At 45.8% G+C, this 10,029-nt stretch overlaps 1 protein-coding gene across 5 annotated transcripts in view; it reads right to left on the minus strand.

Moving 5' to 3' along the window:
• ZDHHC3 (zDHHC palmitoyltransferase 3) overlaps nucleotides 1-10,029 on the minus strand; it is a 33,288-nt gene that overhangs the window by 22,846 nt on the left and 413 nt on the right. The window contains exon 1 of one of the 5 annotated variants that reach the window (XM_074540126.1): nucleotides 7,313-7,474. The exons of 1 other annotated variant lie outside the window; for it this stretch is intronic. The gene's annotated coding sequence lies outside the window, so the exon portion shown is untranslated. Of the gene's footprint in view, nucleotides 1-6,621; nucleotides 7,218-7,308; nucleotides 7,475-10,029 lie in introns of those variants that run through there. 3 more of the 5 variants (XM_074540137.1, XM_026792713.2, XM_074540163.1) reach the window with 3 other exon arrangements.

Consider the following 10,029-nt stretch of genomic DNA (forward strand, 5'->3'; position numbering starts at 1 on the left):
GAACTACAGCATTACTGTGTGCATTGCAACCATTTCCTCTATTACAAGTGCATTAACACTGAACTCGGGGAAGAAGTTACATTTTCATTGTGTCATATGAACTACATGAATTTCAAGTTCTGCCAACTACATGAAAACAATACTGAGGGAAAAAAAAAACAATAAAAAGAAGAGAGATCAGGGCAGATGGCAGACCTTTTATAGGTTTTCAGTTTGGTTTTTAATTTACTTTAAAGAAATACTTCCAAAGAGCTTTTATGACACACAGAGTACCTTGAGAGCTGACAAACAATACTAAAGTTAATTTTTTATCATGAAAAGGAAGCAGACATACATAACTAGGCTTACTATATTCACGACAGCTAAGGCAAGCAATCTAGATCCACCGGACAGATGTCCTTTTAAACAAAATCAGTCAGCTCCAGACAGACAGAAACTGCAGAAGAATTAGTTTTTAAGTTTATTTCATTTTTTTCTGCACATAAAACTGAATAGATTAAAACACTGCATATTTAAATCTTCCTTTGCAAGAGACATAAGAGGTGAGTTTACTAACTAAAAGGGTTTTTACCTATGCTTCTCCTGCCACACTTCCATGCAACCAAAATCTAACAAGCTTGTGAAAACTTGCCAAAGCACAGATAATACGAAAAAATCAGAATTTATATGTATTTTCCTAATGGCTCCTGCAAGGCCTAAAAAGCTTTATCTGATCTGAAGGAGTGCAACAAAAGAGGCCAGCTATGCTGAGAATTTTTGGCAGTGTCCTGCAGATTCATCCAGATATCCATTGCCATGGCAGTTTCCAACCTCTGGTTTAGAAAACCCTGGAGGGTCAACGGGACACATCCAACAGGTCTGTGAAAGGCAGCTAAAAAAAGCAAACCTATTATTAGCAGGCTCAAATTTGCTACAGAGAGCTGTACTTCCATTGGCTTATTTTCGGGACTCCACACATGGTTAAAAAAACCAAACAAACAACAAACACAACAAACCCCACCCCAACTGGGGCTGAAACCCCAAAGGGGCAGAAACCTCCTGCTGGGTTCCAATGGCAGAGGCAGCAGGGAAGGAAGGAGCGGGCACGGAAGTGAAGGCTGTGCTTACGGGACACCCGATGAGTCAGATGGAATTATCACAGGGCAAAGTCGGTGCTGCCAGCCCTCCTCCAGGGGCAGGGAACAGCATTGTGCCTACCACAGACACTTCTTCATTTTCACCTGGAAATTCAGGCTACTTTAGGGAGTACAGTTACAGCCTAAACATTACATTACCAGCTATGCATCTGCCTTTAGCAAAAGGGTCACAAACATCTCAAGAGTCTCCTGAATCCTTTGACCCCTGAAGTCAGGCAATTGCAACACTTTCAGTTCCCATACTCCAGAAAAATGGCATAAAGAAACCTTTAAAAAATTACAAGGCTTAAAATATATTTATGTTTCCTGAGGGTAGAAGCACAGGCTTGGATTACCTCCCTTAAAAAGGGGAATAGAGAGCATGTAAAACCAGATGATAACCAATTTATAACGTTTTTCTATACGTTAAGGGAGTAAATGGCTGCACTACAATGCTTTACAGTAATTGTTTACAAAAGTGTTTATAACATCAACTATTTTGATGTTATTTTCTATTTTTAATTTATTTCTTACTTCAAGGATGCCACACATGAACAAGACCTTAGTAAAAATGGCTCATGCTAAAATCATACTTTCATTATTTTTATTAGAAGCATCTTATTAGAGGGGAAGATTTAATTGAAGCCATGCCTTCCTGAAGAACACATTTGAATAGGAGAGCAAATACACAGAGGAAACTTCTCCCTAAGGAGAGAAAGGGGAGGGGGAAATTACATCAAAGATGCCTGTCATATCTAGAAACTCCATCCTGAGGGTTTGGATCAGACTGCACCTCAAAAGAGATGCAGTCACATAAGGCACAAACCCCTAAGCCCTCCTCTAATTTACATCAGTGTAGACAAGAAGCAACTTCAACAGTGCCAGAGGAATTCCATTAGTAGAACTGAAAGGAAAATAAGGCCATGTTTTCTGAATTACAAATACAGGGGTTTCCCTATCCTGATGCTTGTGGCACGTAGTCTCTCAGCGTGGATGGAACAGCTCCCTGATTAATGTCTGTATAATTTCTGTTTAACCAGTGGACATGTATTGTATAAATAAATTGAAATGCAATAAAGACTGACCTAAGAGTCTGAGTTATCTGGTGACTGCACCCACACCAAAAGGCCTGTCAGCTGCCAGCCTGAGCAAAGGAGAGCAAAGACAATGTAGTTACTGTCCAAGGTACAAACACTGAACCACTATGGATGAGTGACAAAATTGGGGCAACATGTAGAAACAGGGCACAAACCACAAGGGCATCAAGACTGAGGTCAGACTTGGATCTGACTTGGTCTGATCACAGTCAGTGATCTTAGTAAGTCTTTCACCAGAGATAGAAGGTACTTTATAAAACTGTCATTAAGTAATGAACCATTACAAAATAACTGGTAAGTTTTTAACTATCAGAGCTGCAAGGGCAACAGAGATGTTCTGTTACTTCAATCTCACAGTTTCCCAACAAACCAGATACACACAAGCTACTTAACCCACGTCAAAAGAGAAATACTAATCCTGAACACACCATCCTTGTTGCATTGCCACCTATCTAAAGTTAAGCATTGGAAGGAAAGAGCAATCGTGCCGGAGAGACTGCACCAGGAAACAGAAAACAACAGATGGGGATGTCATGCTTTCCCACAGCACTGCAGTTATCCTGAATGCACAGCCTTATGAGAGACAGAACAGGAGAAGCTGTCCTGATCTTCTAGACAGCTTTGCAATTTACATGCTGACTCAGGACCTAAAACAGCAAGCCACTGGATTAGGGGAACGTAAATTCTCACTTTGTCCTTTATCAACATTTTTTTTTAACAAAGACAAAAAATAAAGGGAAAGGGTTATCTATAAAACTGGTATTATTTTTAGTTTCAATTTTAAAAACCACACAACTTTCGTGGCATAAGGAATATGTTTTGCAGAGCAAGACAGAGCTGCAGCTTTAAAGTTTTAATCATAATAAGAAGCTGGCAGAAACCCTCCAGTCTAAAAAAATATTTTAACTACTATCTTTCAAGTCAGAAAGAGCACTTTACTACCAGACATCGGTTTTCACTCAAGATGGTCTATCGCAGGATTTGGCTCTCACCTGCTTTTGCTACAGCCCCCTCTTCACAAGCATGAACAAGTCAGTCACTCTCTGATTTTATTCCCCTGCCTGTAGTTTATTATTCTGCCTTGCCACATATGGGTAAGTAAAGACATAGGTACAAAGGCTGTAAGGCATTTAGATTTCAAATCTACATATTACACCTAAGCAGATCCCTAAGCCAATACCGAAAGTACACAGGGCATACATTAAAACAGCACATTAAAAACGCAGGGACCAAACAATTATCACCTCTATCCTGAAAAGTTAAAATCACAACTAGAAGAAACATATGCTGCTACTTCAGAGAACTGGAAAAACCTGCAGGTTCAAAGTTGCTGCAGGTTAAAGCTTTTGAAACATAGCAAAGAACATCTGAGTTGGCAAACTAAGCATTTCTCGTTTTGCTAACTTTAGCGCTGGCAAGCAGCAGGGATCCTTGCTGCCATAAAAAATAGCTTCTGTGTGTAAACCTTAATTTTCTTTTGTAATACAAAGAAATAAATTAATATATGGTAGCTACCATATATAATATCTCCCTTATCTATTCTGTACTGTATTGGACATCTGTAATTCAAGTGGCCACTGCAAAGAACAAAGAATGCATATCACATTACCTACCTTTATCATCTGTTACAGTCCTCCCTGTAATCTATGATACGGTACTACTGCCTTCCCACTAAGCCTGCATATGTCTTTTTTTACCTTTTTTTTTTTTTTTCAAGAGCATAGTATTTTACACTACCTTTACTCAGACTGTTTCAGCTTCAGCCCACTTGTTTTAACTTCTGCATGCTGCCCCACACTTAAGGTTGGTCACCCGTCAATTCTGCGTTATTGCAAAACTCACAGCTGAACATGACAAACACACCATCCACTACCAGCCCAGGAGCAGGAACAACAAAGGCATTGCATTTCCTCTCATTCAACATTCCTCTGTTGTCAAAGGATCTCAACAGTGAGTCCTCTGTGTCCTTTTCTACTTGCTGTTTTACTTGCTCCTGGAATAGCACTTCCCAACATTTTTCTAGCTGAATTCTGATGCTGTACCCTTCCCTCTCATTTCCTTACCTTTCCATATCTATCCTCTCTTTTTTCCCCCTCCTCTTGCACTTCTACCTCTTCTCCTGTAACAGCAGGGGTTCTGTATGGTCACCCTGGTGGTGCAAAGAGAGATATGGGGCTATAAGCCTAATAAGACAAATCTCTCACTCAGTCTCCAGAAGCACTCCCAAGCAGCCCCTAGGCTGGGGGCACAGCCAGAAGCAAATGACAGGAGTTAACACACCAGTGCTCCCATGCAGTGAGCCAGCACCCAGCTGCACCTTGCCTCTAACACCTTGCACCTCACTAGCAGGGAACTGCTGCCATATGGGGAGGCCTTTGGCACCCACACCCTGCAAAGAAGCTGGCTCGTGTTCCTGGACTCCCTCTCCAAAGGACAATGTGTGAAGTGTTACTGGCAGACTTGCTGCACTGCAGCTCCAGGCAAGGGCTATCTTCCTTCCTTATTGCCTGCACAACCCAGGAAACACACAGCTTCAATTAGGAAAGCTTTAACTTCTCCTTTTCTCGAACACAACCCAAAGCTTCAGATCAGTTACATGCTCAGGTTAAATATGATGTTCCAGGTACAATCGGTCACATTTAGTTTGCTTCAACCAGCTAAGAACAGGATGGGGGAAATAAAAACTGACAAGAAGATATTCTGTTGTGTCATATTTTACATTATCTGCTGTTTTCTGTCAGGAAGGGGCTGTAGAAAAACTGTATTCCTGAATATTGCCCTAAGAAAAAGGTCATGTCTACACTGCAGAGGCATCAGAGAAAAGCATAAGCTCAGCCAACTAGCATCTGCAGAGACTGACTGAGCTACAGCCAGTCCATTTTCAGACTGACACCACTGTGGGTGCCCATCTAGTCTCCTCTACAGGAGAGATGCCCTGATAGAGCTGTATGGGAAATGTCTGCACAGTGACTGGCTCCAAGTCTTTCTGAAATCATGCAACACACGGTTTAAACTGCATGGACTATGCAGCACTGCTAGCTCCTGTTCTGCTGGAGGTGCACAGCAATCCACCCATTGAAAAAAGTAAATTCATATTAGGTAAGAAAAAGATTCACCAAAGCTGAGCTACCACTGCCCAGGATACACACACACTGCTGAAGACTGTCAGCTGTTCCCCTTCGTTGACGCAAGGGAAACTGCCCAGAAAAAACACATAACTACTTGGGCACAGCAGACCTGCATCTGCTGAGGAATTCAGCTTCTTGCAACCTGCTCCCATTATCTGGATTAAATTACATTTGTGTACTTTTGTCTACAACCACACTAGCAGTTTCAAACTGAAATAGACACCCTTGTCTGTAACTACATCACTTTAAATGAAAATTAAAAGGAAGCAGAAACATACATGAGAATACCCAATAGATGTTATTGCTACAGGTCCTAAATGTCACAACAAATATTTTGGGGTTTAGGTACACCTGATATTTGCTCCTTCATAAACCTATAAACACACAAGAGTTTCTGGGCCGCATCTTGTAAGTCTCAATGAACATTCAGTCAGACACAACTTACAACCAGCAGCAGGTCCCTCTGGTGTGACACACACTATTGCATCAGTGAGGCAGCACCAAGAGCTACGCTGACAGAGTCGTGGCCTTTGAAGGAGCACATCTTTATTGCACATGGGGCTGCATTTTTAAAAGACGTAAGAGTGGCGTGTCTCCCTTTATGGTGACTCTTATCACTGAAATGCCTGTAACGCTATGCAAAAGACTTGTTTGTTGCTTTCATTAAGCAAAAGAAAATATGGTCCTCACTAATGCCTTGCTATGTACACCACAAGACACCCAATGCAGTCACTCACCGTAAGTCAGGAGTCCCTCCCCTCTCTGTGATTCCACCGTATCAGAACAATCATCCAAATTTGGGCTCCTTTCCTACAGATCTGACATTCCACACACACCTTTGCTGTGCCAGGAGTCTGGCACACTGTGGCTCTCTCTCTCATGCTGAATAACAGAGTTTAGCTTTTCTGAATCGGGATCAAAGGAAAGACATCTAAACGAACTTTGCTGTCCATCCCACACCCCTCAAGGGTTCACACCAAGTGGAGAGCCCATCAGGGACCAGATTGCTGCCCCCTCCTCCCCAAGGCCTCTTTTCTTGATTGTTTTCTTGAAGACTATTTTCTAATGAGCCATCGTGAGCTCTTGCTTCTTCTTAAAAATTTACCTTACAGAACAACTCCAGTAGCACTCAGAAGCTGCCGTTCTAAACCAGTCCGGATCGCTTGCTACAGCCGTAAAACTCACCATCCATTTCAACTAAACCCGCCACAGCACAGCCCAACCCAGCCCAGCCCAGCGCCATGCTTTCACCAGGGATCGCTGCCGATGCCGGGGGCGCACCTGGCCGATGGGGCCATGGGACAGCCACACGCCGGGTGACCAGGGCCACCTCGGAAGTGACACGGCCAGCTCCACTCGCTGTCCAGCTGCTCCCATCGCTGCAACGCATTAGCAAACTACAGGACCACTGCAATCCACCGACAGGTCACAGGACCCCGAAGAAATCGCTGGAGGCTCCGACTTTAAATTTCCTGCCGAGGGGACTCAACGCTGCTCCGAAAGGCCGCGGAGCAGACCTAAACCGCGTACTGAGCACGCTATCATTTAAAGCGTTCAGCTTCCCAGTGTTTAAAGCCCAGCGCTGGAAGGCGGCGAGGTGAGAGCGGGAGCCCTCCGCCCGTTTCCCGACCGATGCCCACAGGTCCCGGGGACGCCGCTGCGGGACAGGAGCCGCCGCCCGGCCCTGGCCCAGGGGCCCCGCCGAGGGATGCGGAGCCCCGCGCGGCCCTTGGGCAGCCGCGCCACCCCGGGGCTCCCGCACGTACGGCCGAGGGGCCGCGCGGGCCGGGGACACCACAGGGACAGCGGCGGGGCCGGGAGGCAGCTGGTGCAGCGGCGGGATGGCGTCCACCGGCGGCCCGCTCCCGGCTCCCCGCTCTCTGCTCCCAGTTCCCGCTCCCGCCCCGCCGGCGCACACACCTGCCCGCCCCCCAGCACCCCCCGCCCCGCGCTGTCAGTCGCACCCACCTACCCCAGTGGCCGCCGCCGCCGCGGGTCCGGCGCGCCCCGCCGCCCCCGCGCCGGCAGCGGCACGGCACGGCACGGCACCGCACCCCCCCCCCTTCCGCCGGCCGCCCGCCCGCCCCTTGCGCGGAGGTGGAGCGGCCGCCGGGAGGAACCAGGAAGTGAACGGCGGCGGCGGCGGGAGGCAGCGCGGCCCGGCCCTGCCCTTCCCCGCCCCGCCAAGGGCTCCCCGGCCCACGGACGGCAGCGGCGGCTGGGCCCGAGCAGCTGCGGACCGCCTGTGCCCACTGCGCGTTAACGGCCCGGGCGTGCGGGGCCCTGGGGGGAAATGCTGGTTTTGCGAGGAAAAACCCCACACTTTTTTGTTTTGGCATGGGAACGGATGGTTCTGCCTCAGCGGGCATCTCTGAGTCCCAGGCGGGTTCAGGGTAGTTTTGGTTTGCAGGTATCCAGAAACTGTTGGCACACAAGGAGGAGCCGTACAGTGCAGAGCAGTGAGGATGTTTGGGGGACTGGAGTTTCATTCTAGGAGGAAAAGCCGAGGGAGTTGGCCTGTTCAGTCTCGAGAAGAGAGTACTGAGAGGGGACATCATTAATGTGTATAAATGTCTGAAAGGAGAGGGTGTGGGTGTGCCAAAGAGATGGAGCCGGGCTCCTCTCAGTGCCAAGCACTAGGGTGCGGGGCAGTGGGCAGAAACTGATGCACACAAAGTTTCACCTGAACATGAGGAAGAACTTTTTACTGTGTGGGTGACACTGGAAGAAGTTGTACAAAGAGGTTGTAGAGTCTGCCTCACAGGAGATACTGAAAAACAATCCTGTGCCCTGTGCTCTAGGACAGCCCTGCTTGAGCAGGGAGGTTGGACCAGATGACCCACAGTGGTCCATTCCAACTGTACCCGTTCGGTGACTGTGATTCTGTGACAGAGTGCTCCACTGCTGGTGTCATGTTCAGAGCTGGAGCAAGGGCTGAGTTTCTCCCAGTTCTCACCTCAACTCAAGAGTTCTCCATTGCATTTTTTTGACTCCTCATTTTTTTGCCCAGCTGAGAGCAAGAGAAGATCAGCACACAGCTTTCATGGGTGCCTGGTGTTTAGTCAGTGTCAAACCATGACGTGGGCCAACACACATCATTCATTTACCACAATGAAGTTAAAAGATACTGCTTTTCCTTTGTTAAAAAAAACCCCAACATACAAACCCAAACAAACCCAAGAAACAAGTGGCATCCTTTTTTGTATGATAAGCTTCACTGCTGCCTTCTGGTGGAATTTGAATGTCCTCAGAAGTGCTCTTTAGGGCAAGAGGTTGCCTTCTGCCCACCCTGAGGAAAAAATGAGCCAAACCTGGGCTCCTCCCACCTTTGAAAGACTGCTGTTTGCATATGAGCGAGATTTGCTAGCTTAGCCTCTGGACTGTGCAAGAATTTGACTAACATTAGGTAGACTCCAAGCTGGGGGGGGGCAGAAGTGGCAAAAAAATTAACACATCCCTCTTTCCTGGCAATTGTAACTGTTAGCTGCTGTGGGCTGAGCCATGGGAGTCAGGAACGAAGATGAGAGCCAGAATGTCATCTCCCTATGCTCTCAGTGGAAATCATAGGGTGCATCTGCATTAACACTGCTTTAGATCAAGAATTCACTCACATCATCACTGCTGATTGATAAGCAGCCTGCCAATGGGACCAGACCAAGCTAAAACTCCCCAAACCATCCATCACTCTTGTTTGCTCCCACTGCATCATGCCACCTGCTCAAGTAGGCACAGACAGGAATGCTTTGTACAACAAGGAGTTGTGGAAAGCTGCATAAACTCTGGCAGTGTGCTGAGTAATCCTTGGGAGCCATGGATCATTTTTAGCCAAGCATCAGCGTGAAGTCAAGATAGAATCTTTTAAAATACTCTGAAAATTATCACACAGGAGCTGTGCAAAAAAGCATGCAAACTTACATTAATGGCTGTTATGAAACTCTCAATTAAGGCTGTCAAAAAAACCCAACCCTTAATTATTGTTTTAATATATAGTGCGAGTTTTTAATCACATTTCCCACACCACTTTCCCAGCAATATCTGGCACAGGACCAAGATGTGAAAAATGCATATTTTATGATTGGCTTTTTGCAACTATTAAAATTATTATTATATGTGTTGTGTTAGAAAGTAATGCTGTATTCTCTTAAGTAGTGTGTTAAATATAGTTTTAGGTTATAAGAAATGTTAAAATAGAAAAGATGCTATGTAGGCTACTTTTTTAAAGAAAGGACATGCAGTGAGATAGCAGCCATAGGACACCTAAACCTTTCAGATAAAAAGAATTTACTGCCCTCTTAGCAGAAGAAACGAACTTCTTCCCACCTCTGGGAAGGCGCTGTTAGGATTCAGAGGTTGAAGCTGACGGTGACCATACAGAATCCTGTCTTTGAATGGAATTTATGCATCATGTACGAGATGTATGAACATGCAACAGGCTGTTGCTTTTAAGGGTTAATCCTTTGTTAACGGGGATCCTTTTTCGGGCTTGTGCTGCCCAGAAAAGGTACCCGGACGTCCGTAACTCTTTGTTTCTATTGTCTCATATTGTCCTAATTCAAATCGCCCAAATTATTATTACTCTAATTGTATTACTACTTTTATAACCATTTTATTATAATTAAACTTTTAAAAACAAGTGATTGGCGTTTTTCACAATGAGAATCTCCTAAGGAAAGCATTTGGTTTCTTCCC

This window comes from Zonotrichia albicollis, chromosome 1 (assembly GCF_047830755.1).
Source record: "Zonotrichia albicollis isolate bZonAlb1 chromosome 1, bZonAlb1.hap1, whole genome shotgun sequence".
NCBI lineage: Eukaryota > Metazoa > Chordata > Aves > Passeriformes > Passerellidae > Zonotrichia > Zonotrichia albicollis.